We start from the raw sequence: 17,817 nt of genomic DNA on the forward strand, positions 1-17,817 counted from the left end.
CTTCGATGGCGAGCATAAAAAAGCACTTTGTATTAAATATTATGTGAAAAAAGTTGTAAACTTGTTTTAAACGGAGCAACCTCTGTAACTCGAGCACCAGTATAATGATCTTTTATTACCCACATATTATAGTTTTTAAGGATTGTTGTTTAATATTTGTTACTTTTAAGTCTCTTTGGCTCTCTTTTCCTCTCTTTTCGTTTTTATTGATTCTTAAGAGTAGGCAGAAGAAAATTAATGGTAAGCTAAGGATTAATATCCTTACGTTTTGATTGCATTATAGCTTTTGTTGTTACTCTAGGGATTCTCGTTGTTCATGTGCTGAAAGTTCTTCATATCCAATAAACTAGTTCATGACAGTCAATAGGCAACTCTTCTTCTCTATGCAGCATTGAACAGATGTCGATTGTTGTTACCTGATAGAGCAGCAGCTGCTGTTAAATTGTCTACTAGTAAAAATTAACATATTAATTGGAGATTGCGTGTGCATATGAGCGTTTGTGTGGTTTTAATAGTTTTAGCCGTCGTGTCTTCTTCAATTTGTTGTAACGTTTTGACCGCCAAAAGCAAAGTTGCGCCAGAAATTTATGTATTCACTGGATTTTATAGGCTTTTTGTTTTGTCACTAATGAAAGCAATTTGCTGCCGATCATGAGAGGCTTTTGGTTGCGTATAAAACCACGTATATATATTGAATTTACATTTCTATGTGTGCTAAGCTGGCCTAATAGACTGAACACACAATGATGAACATCATACGGCAGCATTCATGGCTAATGGAGAACGTAACGATTGAGTTGCCAATTAATGCATTTGTCAAAAAAGAAAAAAGAAAAAGTAGTCTAAAATTGATATGCTGCAGGAAAAATATTTGATATAGTGACCGGCATTCAGGTGTTTGACTATGCACTTTTAAACATTTGTGTTTGGGGAGAAAATTCAAGCAATATCTTCTTCATGTGCATGAATATATCTTTGCGTTATTAGTGCTGACATTTGAAAATTTTTAATTGGTTGAAGATTTTTGGTGACTGACCATTTTCAATTAAAAACTATTTTCAGATCTTTATAACCGTTGCAAAAAAATGTTGTTGTCTATTTTTAGGATTTAAAAGCAAATTACAGAGAAGGAAAATGGTAGGAGCCCTTTGAGCATTTGCGGCATCGCTTTTTTATTAATTGCTGCAATATGCCCATTTGGTAAAGAAATCGTAAGTACACATTAACAGCTTTTTGTGATCAATTCTGCAAAAACTTTGGTAAATTGGGAAACGTTTGTTGGGATGGATCGCGTTCACGTTCAATATCGATAATCCCACATCAAGTGTTCTTATATGAGATAACATTGTAGTTGCTCGTCCAATTTTTTAACATTGAGATTTCTAGCAAACGACGTTCAACGGACACCTAAATCAAGTCCACGGGCATTTGCTTTAAATTTAAAGAAATTTGTGTGGGCTGACTTTTTAAAGGTGTCGAAAAACAAGCGATCCTTCTGCTCGTATAAATGTTTTGGCCAAAACATCAGTATATATTAAATGCAACGCAATTGTCCAACCTTTGGAACCTGTTGTTCAAGTTGGTGACTACTCGCGGACGCTGCGCAAGTAGCTCTCATTTTTCAGCCTTATCAGAAGTCGGAAGCAGAACGTATATGCTTCTCAAAATGTTTAGATTGCTCGTGATAGATAGCTTTTACACAAAGTCGACAGACATGCAAGATATTTAAGAGGTACATGATATTAAAAGGAAGATCAGAGAACATTGCTTGAAGTTTTGATGCCAAATGATCCGACTAAATATAAAAAACTTAGCCCAACTGTGAAGCGTATTCAGGATAAAACTGAATAGTAGTGGATTGTAAACGCTTACGATGTCTACGAATCTAAATATTCGCCACCATATATCGACTGCTAGCTAACTACGAAAAGGATGCTCACAGTTTGGCGTTAACATTATGTAAGGTGGAGTTTGTATTGACTATCGTAACAAATTTAAAGCGTCTTTGAATCAGTTGACAAAGAATGAGGACAACTGGATAGCTTGTCACAACAACCTGCTGGAAAGATCGTCGTTGAGTCAAAAAAAAAAAAAAAAACATCTAAATAACGAACGCGAAAAAGTCCAACTAATGATCAGCAAACGCATCATGGCGTGTTGATAATGGTAGCTACGTATTAAAAAATCTCCGAAATTTCTCTACAAACCACTCGTGACAGCGATGACGGACCGCACACCGACTGATGAAAAATTAAACGGTTCGATAATAATTTTGTGGGCTCCTCGAGCTCGTTTCTGTTTAAGAGACCTCGTGCGGGCGTTTGTGAAATTAATCTTAAAACTCTTCTACTTCATTTTGATTTTGTAGGATTTGAGCACACGATAAATATATGAATCATAACTAAATTATATAATTAATAAACCCTCATATACGAATATAAGCAGAATATGTACAAAAGGGCATAAATTCAGAAAGACATTTGGTATTCGGAGAATGTTACGCTTCCAAAGAGTTGCTTTTCAAAAAATGTCGTTATTGACACAGTTATTGTAGATATGATGGATTGCTACGTTTAAAACCGCAACGCCAGCACCAAGCCCAACACTAACAAGAAACGCAATTATTGTGACAATAATAAATGCTATGATTTGTTAAATTATATTAACACATAATGTTAAGCGTTTATAAGTTCATTCATCATTTTAATTTGTACATAAAACACTTTCTCGTTGCCGGTACTGCTGCTGTCACTCAAAGATCCATTTAAATTTAACTAGTAGAAGTTAATGAGCGAAGATGTAAGGGCTTCAAACAAAGTAATTGTGCAAAGCGATATATATACGTGCAAATATACAAAGTTGAAAGGCAACCCGCACATAGAGTGTAAAAAAAAATGAAAAAAAAAAAAAACCAAAAAAATTTTATATTAACATGGTAGGCTTGGGTTCAAGCTGTTATAAAGGAAATGATTAATAAAACTGTGACAAAATCATCAAGAATGAAAAAGGATTTGTTTCAAATGATTTGAGGAAAAGAGAAATGTTTTTTCTTATTTGGTATGATATCTCAAATAATAAAATGAAACATTTTGTTTACAAACAAACCCACAAAAGCAAAATTTGTGAGTTTTATCTCTTGTAACGCTCTCCGGTCTGCGCAAAATCCGTATGTAATTAAGTCTACGGAGAGCCACTGTAAGGTGTTATTCTTGCAGTTTTTCTATAAACTTTGGTTGGCAGATAAATTCGCCGCATTGAGAGAAAAAAACGATGCTTTCCTCTCTCGCTCCTTCTGCTTCTCTCTTTGTTACTTTACTCTCTTGTTTTCGTTAACGAAGCGCTTTGTAGATTTGAAGAAGAAAGAAAAATGGAAAACACCTGCCCGTGAAATGAAAACGAGCAGCTAACAAAGCCTCTTCGCAAAATATTGAATATGTATTTGCGCATGTAAACCGGTTCATCGTTTGTATCTATGCCTACATCATTCACTGGCACTTAGTGCCAGTCATACGCTTGACGTGCACGAAAATGGTGCTTAAGTTGATTTTTTGTTTGTTTCCTTTTTATAAGAAGAATAAAGGTAGTCCGGGTGAAAGGGCTATGTAGGTTGAATAATTGAAGTTATCAACATATTATAAAAAAATTGCTGACTTTGTAAATAAGTAAGCGATGATATGTATTTTATTTCATTTATTTTGTTTTTTTCTTTATTTATTTAGTTTTTTCGCCTCTTTTTTATTTTTGCAAATAGTTTATCCATTCATGCAAATCATCATCGGGACCTTTATCATAAGCGTTATCATTACCATTATATGGTTATAGGCAAAGCACATATCGTTTAATTAAACTTTTTAACCTTTCCATTTCATTTAACATTTCAACTTACTGCCTTTCAATTTGACGTACGGTTGGACGGGAATAGTATCTGAAGTAAGGGTTGAATTATCATATACCATATATAAATAAAGGGATTATTATTTATTTTGATAATGCTGCTCCTGCTCTTGTTGTCATTATCTCACACATATTCAGTTGAACATGAAAATTGCATGCAATTTCACAACTGACTACAACTAAAAAGAGATAACACGCACAATGAACAAATAATATGTAATAACAATAATAACAATAACAAGAAATTATCATCAACTTAGCATATATTAATTATATGGTATTTAAGGTGGAACTGAGAAAGATTAATATGTATATCAGTCAACGACGTACACACCTAGTTTAATAGAGGATAAATATATGTGTATGCCTTTCATTACAGCCTTATAAATAAGTAGCCTGATGCATATTTGTATATGCATATCAGGTTTAAAAATTCTCGTAATTCTTTCCAAAATATCTCTGGACAATAATTAAAAACTGTTGAAAACAATCTCAAATCTCGGCTAAACATTTACCCGACCTGGCGGTACAATATTGAGTCAGGCAATCCCATTTATCCGAACTTCTTAGCAGCCAAGAGAAATGTATTGCTCTTGAAAAAAATTTTTGAAGTACAACTCAATACCTCAGTCATTTATGATATATGAAAACGATAAACTTTTCACGGAATTGTGAACTTCCTGCTCCCTTAAAGTGGAATTGCTGAGGTTTTTAAATGTTAAATCCTGATAGATTTTTCAAATCCCAAAAATCGACTTACTCTAACGACGCTAATTCATTTTTCATAACCATTTTCAGTTTTTCAGTCAGCAATTTTAAGCTCAAAATTCAAAAACCAATTCCACTATTTTTTATGTTGACCTGTCACCAGCTAAGGAGATATATGTCGGGTCTCAGCACTTTATATCTAGTTTTGGAGAAATACGATTTCCTAATCAAGTGGGAAGACGTGCGTTTAGGAAGACGGATAGACAAACGGATTAGATGGGTGGAAAAATAAAGAAAGTAACGAATATGCCTTAGGTTATATGTAGGTAAACAAACGTGCAAACAAAAGGGTGGGAAGGTAAAGAGAGGGAAACAAGCGAACATGTAGACAGTTTGATAGACAGCGAAAGCGATTTAGTTCTATGCAAGACTCAAGACCAAATAACGGCTTCAAATCTCACTCAACTTATAGAACCGAGTAGGAAAAGCAATCTGATACGTAAGCTTAAGCATCTTATTTTGCTACTATGACCGTTCGTTTGCATGACACCTGGGTTCGCAAGGAAATACCTTAGCAATGATTACATCTAAACAAATAGTAACATATTTAGCGTAACATATCCTAACCAAACTGAAACAATTAGAAAGTAAAATTAATATATCAATGTAAAGCGGAGGCTACGACATTAGCAAGATTCTAAATATTCACTTTGTCGTAATATGCGAAAATATCTGAGTTTCAGAGCTCATTTTTAAACGTGACTCAACGAATTTGAACAGAGTAATTTCAGATAAAAGTTGATGTTCGCAGCAAAGTCTAAAAACGTGTTCTATGTTTATTACAAAGCGACTAGTGGGTCGTAGTATAGGGAGACGTAAAAAAGGTTACTGATGCGTATTATGGTTTGAAAACTTTTATCTGCCTTTGAAGAATATAATCGACCAGGTAACGAAGAATCTCACATAAACTTTTCCATTCTTATTATACCCTACACTGATTGTGATACAAAGATATATCTTGCTATAGCAAGTTTTCACGAACGTAAGTAATCCAAATTGATAATTTCAATCTCGGCCGTACGTCTGTCCACTTTGCGTTCTTGTCCCCAACTTACGGCCCGCAACCTTGGAGATATTTTGTTGCGATTTGGTACACTGACGCATTTTGACTCAATGCTGAGCGTTATTGAAAATGGTTCGGATAGGATTTAGTTTGAAAGTTGTTGTGTGAATATCTTTAAGGTAGTGTAGAGTATTTAATGGCAGATCGTGGTCCAGGATAGCGCTATTACTTGCATTAATTTAGAAAATAGTAAATAAAAAAACAAAAAAAAAGTAATAATAAAGAAGAAATGAAGGAAAGTAATAGTGTAGGGTGAGAAAAATAGAACAGGTGGGACCGAAAATACTTTATTAAATTGTAAATGATTATATAAGTAAATATTATTAAAAGTGGCACGAGTTTTTAAAGCATTAAAAAAGACTTTCCGTCACCCAGCGGAAGCATTGCGCAACATCAAGTTGTAATGCAGCTAAAGCTCACGGCAAGAATACTTAACCCATGAACTTATGGACCCCCCTACGTTTTATTTAAATAATAATGAAAGTAGAGTTCCATTTATGCCGAGTTTTTAAACAGACGCAGATATAACTTTGTTGTTGTTGTATTTCTAAAGAGAAAATTGTTAATAAAAGTATTGAAGTCAACTCTTATTTGCTGTAGTATCGCAAATTTGTTTATTTAAGGTTTATTAAGGTTTCATTTATCCTGTTCTTTCTGTCTGTCATTAACAAAAAAAAAAAAAAAAGAGAAAAAAACCAAATTGGACTGTTCTCATAAATGAATCTAACGAACGTAAATAAATGCAGGAAACAATGATGATAATAGAGTTTTTTGTATTCTCCGGCACTGCATGACTTAAGATGACTTCTTTATTAATAAAAAGCATAATTTTCGTAAAGAGATGGGAGAGCAAAAACGAAGGGAGAAAAAGCCTTATTATAAAAAATTCACGACCTAGACGAGCTGTGCAGTAATTTTATTATACTTTTGCTTTCCCGTTCACATAAAAAGTGCACAATAAATTATTATGAAAATAAAAGTAAAGAAGAAAGAAATTGCACTCAGTTTAGGCGGAATCTTTTGTAAGGATTCGACTGTAAAGCAGTTCTCCAAGTAACATATACACGGAAACTCCATATAGCACAAACGAAGTACGATGTCTCACATGACGGCATTGCAAAGCGTGTAAAGCACTTCTAAAAAATGAATGCTAGAAACAATAAGCAGATATAGGGAAGTCCTTTCTCAACCTTCTTGAGAGGTCTAGTAAGCATAGTCGTAACACGATTAGATATTTTCCAATTCTCCAATTCAAGAGCAGCCCATGCTGTTAATAACATGCTACCGAACGATTTACCAACTAAATTGTACAGATTCATGAAAAAGACCCAACGTTGTAGATGCAAAAACGGAGGGACGAAAATGTGCAAACGTTCATTACCATGCAATCAACTCTAGAGATATGGATAATTTTGTAATCCTGTTCAAGGGTTCCTGAAATTGAAATACCTAACTCCCATTTCAGAGAAAAGTTGTCTACTGGAGAAATCAGAAGAACACATTGAGGCTGCAAAGGTTAAACACTCTATTATTTAAAGTTGACAGTTACATTGTACGTTTAATTCAACGACGCCTTACGTCGTAAATGCTAAATATAAGCGACCGGCGGCGTCTGGGCCCCTTCCATTCCGTAGCAGTAGAACAATCTGGCACAACTTAGGGGGATCTTACTCTAGTGTTACCAGGCTCTGCCACAAACTCTTGCGTCTGATGAAGCGAAATCTATCCACTATTTTTATATTTAATCCTGCCCCGATTTTGGGATAACCACAACCACGCAACTACTCGTAGCAGTAATTCCAAGTATCAGGATTCTATCGCATTTGCGCAAACTTTCTGAAAACAGTAAAAAAAGCGAGCAAGCTATCTACAAAAGAAGGCTTTTACATCTCTCTGGGTCCAGAAATGCGTCATTTAGGTTCTCCATATTATCTAACTAAGTATTATAGAGAATAAGTCTGCAAGCAGATGATTACTGACACTCTCAATGTCTACTGCATGAATGGGTTCCATTACCTGTTACCGAGAAAAGGTAGAGTAGCCAGAGAAAACGAGAGAATAGAAAAGGAGAAGCCGAAAGCAGTGAGAGAAAGAAAGTAGGCTCAAGGAAGTGAGTATCAAGCAAATTGTTCCATTGGAATCGAAGCAAAAGAGCGGAAAAACAAGCTTTGTCTATCTCGATGAGGGCTAAAGAAGATCTTCTTCTATGTGACTATAAGGATGAAAACCTGGAACATAGATTGGTATGCGTTTATATAGCAATATTCCGTAGCGAAATAGAAAAGGAATTCTCGAAATATACATGGATAAAATGCCCCTATTTTTGATTGCCAAATCAAGCCGAGCCGTAGGACCAATATAACATGTTCGCTTTAAATCTGGTGAAGATAAAATTTTGTTAGAAAATTTAAAATCAATGTTGATTTCTAGAGACAAATATTCTTAATTCCGAGCTTTTAAAAAAGATGTAGTAAGTAAGTAGAGGCGCTATTTAAGCCCTTTAGCTTAAGAGAAATGAACAGACCTTATGTAGTCGATGTAGTGAACATAAAAATGTAAAAATGATGTGGAGGTTCAAGAGAACCAAATACATACAACTACCACCTTCACCACATAGTTATCGTACGTTTCGCAATCAACACACAACAAAGTCTAACTTAACAACTTAACAGCAACCAAACAACAACTTTTGTCTGGGGCAGAATTTTTGATAGAAACGCGAAGTTAAAAACAATAAGAGCAAAAAAAAAAAAAAAAAAAATAAGAAGAAAAACCAATTTTTTTTACGGCCTTTCCTTTTTAAAAGTAAGAAATCGCATAAGATAACAAAGTTTTTGTGTTTGCTAAACATTTCAGGCTACCGGGTGAAGACCTATGTTGCTTGCTTAGTTCAGTCTTACCCTGACTGGCATTGACCGGGTGAAGTATTGTTTATGCGAATGTGAATGCATGTATATGTTGAAAAAGCATTTGAAGTTATAACGACATAGGCGCCTCTACATTTTGGTATGAGTATTAGCAACAATAGTAGTGGTAGTGGTAGTATTTTCGGAGTGTAATAACATCAAACAATTATTTGTTTGGGTGTTAAAAAACACCAACGTGCAACGATATATCTCGATTGGTTGCAACCACAAAACATGCTGGCGTAGTAAGTGTTCTTCTCTGCATACTTACAAGTAGAGGTGTTTTGTTTACTGTATCGTGCATGGATATGAGTCATTTAGTTATTATCATCGTCATCATTATTGTTGTTAACGTTATGACCATAACTGGCATTAGAATGTCGGTTAAATACATTTAAAAATGACGGCTACTGTAAAATTACTATTTAAGCATAAAGGAGGGAATAAACTAAAGAAGGAAAAGAAATAAGCGGACACGCAGAAGAATGGAGGTTTATAATAATAATTGAATAGAGAAAAAAACCTGACAGTTTAAACGCAAGTTTATATTTCTTATTAAGCTTATTAATTATATGATATTAGAATCACTTCAGCAAAAAGTACGAATTTGAAAAAGTTTGAAAAAAGATTTAAAATAGATAGGACGAAAAATTTAAGGATTTGCATACGACGAGAGACAAGACCGCTTTGCAATCAAAAGTAAGCTTATTTACGCGCCCTATACCATTTGCACTGCGAGGGTGTAGTAAGTCCACATCCACAAACGCGTGAGATAGAAACCCTTTTATTATACCGATCGTGTAAAAATCTCTACCTGAATCGATCTGATCTTGTCTGTCTGGCTGTCCCTCTTGTGTTCTTACGTTCAACCTAAAGGCGGCAATTTTGGTATATTTTCATGAAATTTGATACCCTAACGTGTTTCGACTCCTGGACAAACACTATTGAAAATATTCGGATCGGACCGCTATTTCCATCCTTTCTCACATAACAATTTTTAACATTATTATGAAAAGTACTTGTAGGAATAGCTATGTTACGTGTGTAAAAGCGCTAGTTATAATACCTTACCAATTTTCAGTCTACATATTTTAAAACGAGTACTCCTCTTTATGAGCCGTTCAAAAAAGGAAAGAAGAAAATACATTGTGGAAGCAGTTGCTTAAAGAAGCGAGATATTAAAAACTAAGTAAAAACATTATAGTGGACTACGTACATCACACCGTACATCATTTCACTTAAAACATTTATTCACGTCACGACTTCTCAAAATAAAGCATTATATGGAAAGTGATCGAAAAAGGGCCACGATTCAAACCATTTTTTTGGGTCGAAATACGTCGGGATATCAAGTTCCATTAAAATATCTCCATCCAACAGATGGACAGACAGACAGAGAAGCTGGAAGTGATTCTGAATCGATCGGTCTAATAAAAAGTACATCCGCACAAACTTGATTTACTCTTGCACCACAAGCGTTGAAAGGTATAACAAATGCAGGATGCCCTTATATCACAAGCGATGTATGGCATAATAAATTCGTCGACAACGGTATTGCTTTCTTTATATTGCATTGCAGAAGACTAATGTCTGCATATCACTTGGCACTTTGATTATTACCTTACCTGTTATAAAGGTCACCTTTGCATAAGTTTTCTGATATGTGAATCCGACTTCACTTAAGGACTCAGAGTTCCTAATAACGATTCTTAAGCTTGGTTTGGTTTTGCTTTGTATCTCATTGTGGGTAATAAAACGAGGCAAAAATCAGATGGATATTGTTAAAAGTGGATTTCGCCCATGATTTGTATTAGTGCTCATCTGCCCTCGGTACTCTTCAAAGCATCGCCGTAGCGACCTCTGGGCTGTGCTTATCTATAGATATTGGTTTGTACAATATTGTAATTGCTGTGAATAAGTAAAAATGAGTTATCCATCATTTCATTTATTTGTTTAAATTATTAACTAACCTTATCAAGAAGAGCAACATAGATGAGCTCGGCTGGAAAAGAATTACCCCTCTATAAATATAATTTAGGTCGTGACGTTAAACGTGCTTTATCAAAAATAACGTTAATAAGAAGTTGAGGATTCCCAGTTACGACTTAACATTAACGTGGGCTTCTAATAACTTAGACCCTAAGAATTAAATTTTGTAGAAATTGTACCATCTAGTAAGTGATAGTAGTCTAGCAAATCAGTTCTTTAATAAGACTTCTCAGCTTTTTTCGTGTCTTCACATGCTCGTTCTAGAACTACCACTTTACTGAAATACACCCAACTGCAAAGCCCACTTTTGAAGAAATCTTCTGTCCGTTTCAACTTCCTTTCCACCCTGCCGTAGTTATCTTCATGAGAAAAAACTATCTTCGGTTCCTAAAACCCTACACAATTTTTTCATTCTTACGATCTATTGATTGATTCATGTTTGTATAAAATTAAATTAATATTTGTGGTAAGACTAAGTTAAATGGTTTTTGTTTCCGTAAAGATTAATAGCTTTAAAACACTTTTAATAAGCACAAGCACAACACGAAACCTTACAATTTCTCATTTCTTTTGTAGCTTTGCCTTTTCCATCCGAAAACTCTATGGTATAAGTGAAGCTTTTCTTGTTTAAAATGCAGTTAAATAATTTGCCAAAAAATTCTTTAGATAAATGAAATAAACGCTTTCAAAAGTAATATATCAGACATGACTCAACTAAATGTCAATCTAAATGATTTATGAAAAATTTTGTATTGATTTAAGCAAAGTGGATTTTTTTACGTGAAATCTTTTTTTAGTTGGGTGGGTGCTTAGAAAATATTCAATATGTAATTTGCTTGGGAGTAACCTGCTCTTATACAACAAAAAAATGGAATAATATATGGAAGTATATATAAAACTAATGGAGCAATTTATTGTCATTTAAATAAACAAATAAATTTGTGACGTTTATTTATTTATTTATTTTTTTTCAGATTTAATAAATATTATTCGTAACAAATAATGTTGGATTATATGCAAATTTCCTAATGCGTTATGGTGTTAAAAAAAATAAAAAGTAGGTCTGGGAACTGTTGCGAAAAAAATATAATATTCTACGCCGAGTTAGCTGCGCCATCCTTCCTGGTTACGGTCATCTGGAGGCCTCCTGTCAATGTGTTCACAGTCTGTAGCACTAAGATAAATAGCAACCAAGTTCACAGATAAAAGTTTGAACTCAACATGATCCCCCTAAGAATGTTCGTAACTCCGATCTAAAGTAATTTCACAAATAAGAGAATTAAATTCGTTGCAACCGAATCTTTTATATCCATCACCGTTATCCTAAAAAACACAAAAAAAGTAAAAGAACTAAATTTTCATGCTCTCTAAAATTGAGTGAGGGTGGCTGTATTTTTGGGGGTTTTTAAAATAAAAGTTTTTGTGGGCGTTGTGGGCGTGCGCTTGGAACACTTCGAGTCACTTCCAAATTATTTCGAGAATACGACACAGTTGCGAAGACAGGCATATGGACTTGCGAACAGACGCACATGTTTGGGTGCATTTCACATTTGAAACTGGCCAAGAATTTGTATACTTTTGGTGGCTTTTGAAGTTTGCTTCTGCGCATTCCAAAGGTGTTGCGAAAAAAGCTAAAGTTTTATACACTATAATATTGGGTAGACATAGTCAATTTTTTTCATTTTTGTACAGCATTGTGCTACAGCGTCGGCCATAGAATGTGGGTTAAAATTTTTGTACATGTATTTGCTGTAGTTTATGAGAAATGAGCTAAAAACCAGTTTTTCCCTCCCATTGAAAAACGAGGCGTTTTCAGTTTACGTGGCACTCTGGGCGTGTCGTTCGACCGGTTTGGGCCATTCTCACTATCAACCTGCGTCCATCTTTCTACTAAATTCGAAGTCGGTTTTTCATGAGAATGTTTGGAACATATATTACACAGACGGCCAGACAGACAGATGGACATGCTTAATTCGATTTAAAATTTGATGCTGATCAAGAATATATGAATCAATAGATTCCTGGTTGATGAGTAGAAAAAAAGGAATACATGATCTATTGCTAGATACATCCTGAAACGAGAAGAGAAAGTGAATGCTCAAAGAGTAACGTCACTGTAAATTTTTGGAAGAAACTTTCTTTTTTGCTTGACAGCATGTGTTATTGTATTGTGTATTGTTTATCAAGACGATCTGTACGGAGCCTCCGGAGTTTTTGCCGAAAAATTAAAAGTTTGGTATTAAATATTTCGTATTGATTGTTAGGTCGGGTGCGGAATTTTAGATTTTCTTGTCGTTTTCTCCTTGATTTCGCAACATTTGAATTGCAAAATGTGATCTTTTGTGTTCAATAACCTTCGGCAAATCACTGTCGAAAGCAAGTGAAAATATTATAGTCAAGCTAGGTCCTATATATACCCTACACCACATTGCCTAATACAATTCTTATTCTTGTCATAGAACACAAAACTTATACCCAATTATTATAGGAAGTTACTATCTTATTTTAATGTACAGTTATATAAAAATTAGACCCTTTTGCAGGTAATCGCTTACTTTCCGTAAGAATGGTTGTGCCTAAGAAATTCAAAATTCGTTCTGTGGTACGTGTTCAAAATTCAGCATAGTTAGCTTTTATTTTCTGTCCTAAAAAACAAAAATGTTCGTTCAAACTCTCTCTTATATAGTGGAGAGTCTAAAAAAAGACGTACGTCGTCCAAAATTTAGTAGAGTTAATTTTGATATCAAATAACCATTATGGTTCAACATTTACTATAAGATGTTAAAAATTCAACTTTTCTGCGTTAAAAAATAAAAATCTGCAAAAAAATCCTTATATAGGATAGGCGGAAAAATAAAAGTGGCTGGTCCAAATTTGACGTAGTGAATTTTTTTTTTATATCAAATTACTATTACGAATTAATTTTTATAATATCCGTCTGTTGGCCGGGTACGTGGAAACCTCGACTAGCAACTCCAATGGTCGTGGTTTCAAATCTCATGTGGGGTAGAGTTTTAATAAAAGCCGGAAGCCTTAGATGCTGGTGCGTTAAGACCTTTGTCTTAGAATTTATTCCTTGGCTAAATTTATAATAATAGTAATAATAATAATTATCATCGTCATATATTAAAATTTACACTTTCCTGCCTTACAAAGGCAAATCGTGAAAATCTGTATACAGAATAGGTTACAAAAGATGGTCCGTATTTGGTACAGTTAATTTTTTAAAATCAAATTAAAACTTTTTGCCATATGAACATCAGTTTCCGTTGCATGAGAATAGGTGCAAAGATTGCCCCAGCTTGTCTAAAGTTTTTGTACCAATTTAAAATGGCAAAATACGACTGACAAATTTTTAGAAATATTTGAAAATTTGCAATATTTTCCGTATAACGATTTTTAAAATAGGATCGAAGGAGTCGATCGATCCCAACTATTTTTAACAGCTGTCGTCCTTGGGTTAAAACAAGTCAATGTACCAGATTTCATCAAAATATTCCACAAATTAAAATCTATACCTTGAACACAAATGGACAGCAACGAATAGGAGGACAGGCAGGCTTATATCGATTTAGAAAATGATTCTGAATCGACCGATATCTGAGTATATCCTTCGTTCGCGCTGCCTGCCTGTGTAACCATTATGTTAAACATCTTTCTTATGTCAAAAATGAATACAGTGGAAGAGAGTCCAAATCGATCAAGGGTCAAGATTCGCTGCGCAACGTGAAGTGTTTTCAAATCTAATTACTTATCAACTCACTTATCAACTCGTTGGTAAAAGATTCGGCCACAGCCAAATATAATTCTCTTCCTTGGCTTTCTGCAAAACATTACTTGCGACTCCCCGAAAGATTTGAAATACATCTGAATTTTATTATACGGATCCATTCTTAGGTACTTTCTGCATCATTTCAATCCTTTCTGCACGCCGGTCCGTATGGTTTTCTTGGATTCAACCTACAGACCGTACTTTCTGAGATATTTTGATGGAATTTGCTACACTGAATTGTTTTGGCCGAAAAACGAACGCTATAAGAAATTGATCGAATCAGACAACTTTCTCTTCGACCGTTTCGTATACAAGGCCTTATTTTTTATATTAGTGGTGTAGCTTGTTTAATGGTGGACCGCGGCCTGCTAAAGGATTTTTGCTTATTTTATTTCTATAATTTTGGTGGACGTACGAATTTCAATTCAATTTTATGCTATATGTTTATATAATCGTCATTGGGTATGGTACTACGAGTTTTAGTAGTAAAAACATACTTCATAGGAATTGCCTGCGGTTCTCCATTGAAAATAACAAATTTGACGTTTTTTTATATCTCCTATGGTAGCAGATCTGCTAGCCGGAATTAAGCCGACTGCTTTTGCATTCATTTAAATAACAATACTGGATTATAACTTCATGTAAATAAATTTACGATTAACAGAAAAAAACCTTAATCCCGAGGATGTCTTGATTGCGGAGAATGTATGCCATACATTGGCAAAATTGATCTTGTGTTGCAAGCTTAAGATTGAATATCAATTGATTAAGATTGAATATCAATTGCATGATAAAGTGAATTTTTTACAATAAATCCTATTAAAAAAAAAAAAAAAAACACTAATTAAAGTCTATTATTGTTAAAAAAATATTTTGCTTTAAATGCTTCAAAATAATAATTAATGAAATGTTTAATCTTCTATGAAAATTGTGTTTTTTTGTGTTAATTATAAATAATGTTCCGCGAAGTAACTTATAATTAAGCTATTCCATGATTAAATGATTGAGTGTTTCAGTATCCGCAACATAAACAAACGATATGTATACACAATCAACCTCAATAATTGCAATATTTGGCCTCTGTGTGTCTCTTTTTCTTGTTAATTATGAAATTATGGCCTGAAAACATGTCAAAACAAACTGAAATCTCTACAATCAACAAATCAAATTTTATTAAAAAAATATTATTATAAATAAGTCGGTTATGTTTTGATAGTACGGCTTAGAGTTTATAACCGGGCCAGTGTGGAATGAACATGTTAATTAAAAACGCTAAAGGCTTTAAAATATACAAATTTAATTAAATTTACCGTTATTATATAAATAGACATATACATATATATGTAAAAAAACAGCGAGTAGATAACAGGTGATTAAACTACAAAAAATAAAAATAAAAAAAAATAAAAACTAAATAAATACATAAAGCTTTATATAAAGTGTTGGAGAACAACATGTTGTTTCACACTTGCTTAGAGATAATAACAGAGAAAATGAAGATTAAGTTTTAGGTGGGGCTTCCTACATATGAATTAAGACACTTAATTGGAGTTCAATAGTGTGAAAAAATTTGACACATGTTATGGGCTACAATTATCGAGGCAGTCTCAAAAAAGACAATGGAGCACGTTACACTGCCAGCAAAAATATATATAATCGGTGCAGGAAAAATTTTAGAAATTAAGATTTTATATCTTAAGAAAGTAATGTAAATTGAGCATTAAACTCAAGCAGTTTGATATCGTTGCCTGTGGTGAAGCATGAAGGGCAAGCCAGTAGAATATAAGAGGCTGCAAGGAAGTCTTTCTTGTCTCATAGCAGAGTTCATCTAGACAAAAGAGTGAAATTATTTAGGCACTATTCGGACGCTAATTTGTCAGACGTCTTTTTTCGTACATGCTTTTCTCATGTTACTATTTAAAATATAACGACTATAATAATAGTTTTCATATGTAAAATGCTAGGACAGCCATAGTGTTAATACAAGCAATCCAACTTTCAATCCCATTGTTTCTTTGCACTATACATAAACAACAAGTTTTTCATTACGAACCGAATTTATCTTTTTTTTAAAATTAAATCACATATTTAGTTTCTGCGTCCAGAAGAAGGTAATTGGACACAAAAGAAACAAGAGAAAACAATAAGAGCGACCGTCAACTTGGCATTGCCAACTTTGAGCTCTGGTTCGGTAAACTGTATTTTGCAAATAAATACTAGGGGATAGGTACACTGTTGTATTTAGGGAAAGTGTACCAACTTAGTTAGTTTGGCCTGTTAAATTTGACAACCGCGAACAACTAAGAATAGTACACAGATCAACTAGTGACGCTTTTGGGTTAAATTCAAAAACAGTCTTGGTGATCGAGTCGGCTCGAAAAAAAAAAATTTTCGACATACTGGGCTGCGGCCATTCCCTATTTCTTTCCCAATTTCCTTCTGAACACCAACGTGTTGCACGTAAAACGCAACGTCTTCTGAGTGATTGATTGATTGATCATATTAAAAAGAAAAGAGGAGAAAATAGTGGAATGATAGCTTTAGAGCGCTGTAAACCAGTATATTCTGGTCGTTTGTTTGCTAGAAATCGTTAGATTAATAAGCTTGTGGACAATTATGAAGCACGTTACTCCAAATAGCCGACTAATTTTGCGTAGTTTTCTGTGAAAAATAAGCCGAACTGGCATCGGCATTCAATACCGAGAAGGGATCTCGAATACTTGTGGATTTTTCGTCCATTATTTTTATTATTACTACAAAAGTTGGAAAGAACCCGGACGAGTAGTCGATTAGGAACGAATGGCGACTAGAAAGTCAGCGTTCGCGAGTTCAAATCTCAAAGTGAAAGAATTTATTTTGGTCGTAGCCTCAGTGAGTCAGTCGGTAAAGGCATAACGTCTACCGGTCAGTCACACCTAAGCGGCGATTAGCTCGCTCTCTTGCCTTACTTATTTCCATCCGCCAACGTATTACACGAATAAGGGAAACTCTTGAGTGACTGGTCGAATAGATGAGTAGAAGCACTTTAAAAAAAAAATAATCATTGTGGTTGGGCGAGGCAGACCATTAACTACCGTATTTCACTTTTTTTTATTATTATTCCCTCGTTTTAATCAGAAGCTGCTAAAAATAGTGCTTTCTTGTCAAATTAACGCTTACATCTCATAAGATTTTTGCATAGGATGCAGCCAAAAATAGGTCTGCTTGGTCTCAATCCAGTACATCTAATTTTTACATCAAATTACTATTATGCACCAATTTTCCCAATAAAATATTGCATAGTACTTCTTTTTGTCATATAAAAACTTTATTTTTCGTAAGAGCAGCCGAAATACTATTCCTTAGTGAAAAATTTTTAAAATTACAAAGTATTTTTCATGTAGTGACATAAGGTTTTATATACGAAATGGTTGTAAGCGCCGATT

The sequence above is a fragment of the Glossina fuscipes genome, unplaced genomic scaffold (genome assembly GCF_014805625.2).
Source record: "Glossina fuscipes isolate IAEA_lab_2018 unplaced genomic scaffold, Yale_Gfus_2 133, whole genome shotgun sequence".
Taxonomy (NCBI): Eukaryota; Metazoa; Arthropoda; class Insecta; order Diptera; family Glossinidae; genus Glossina; species Glossina fuscipes.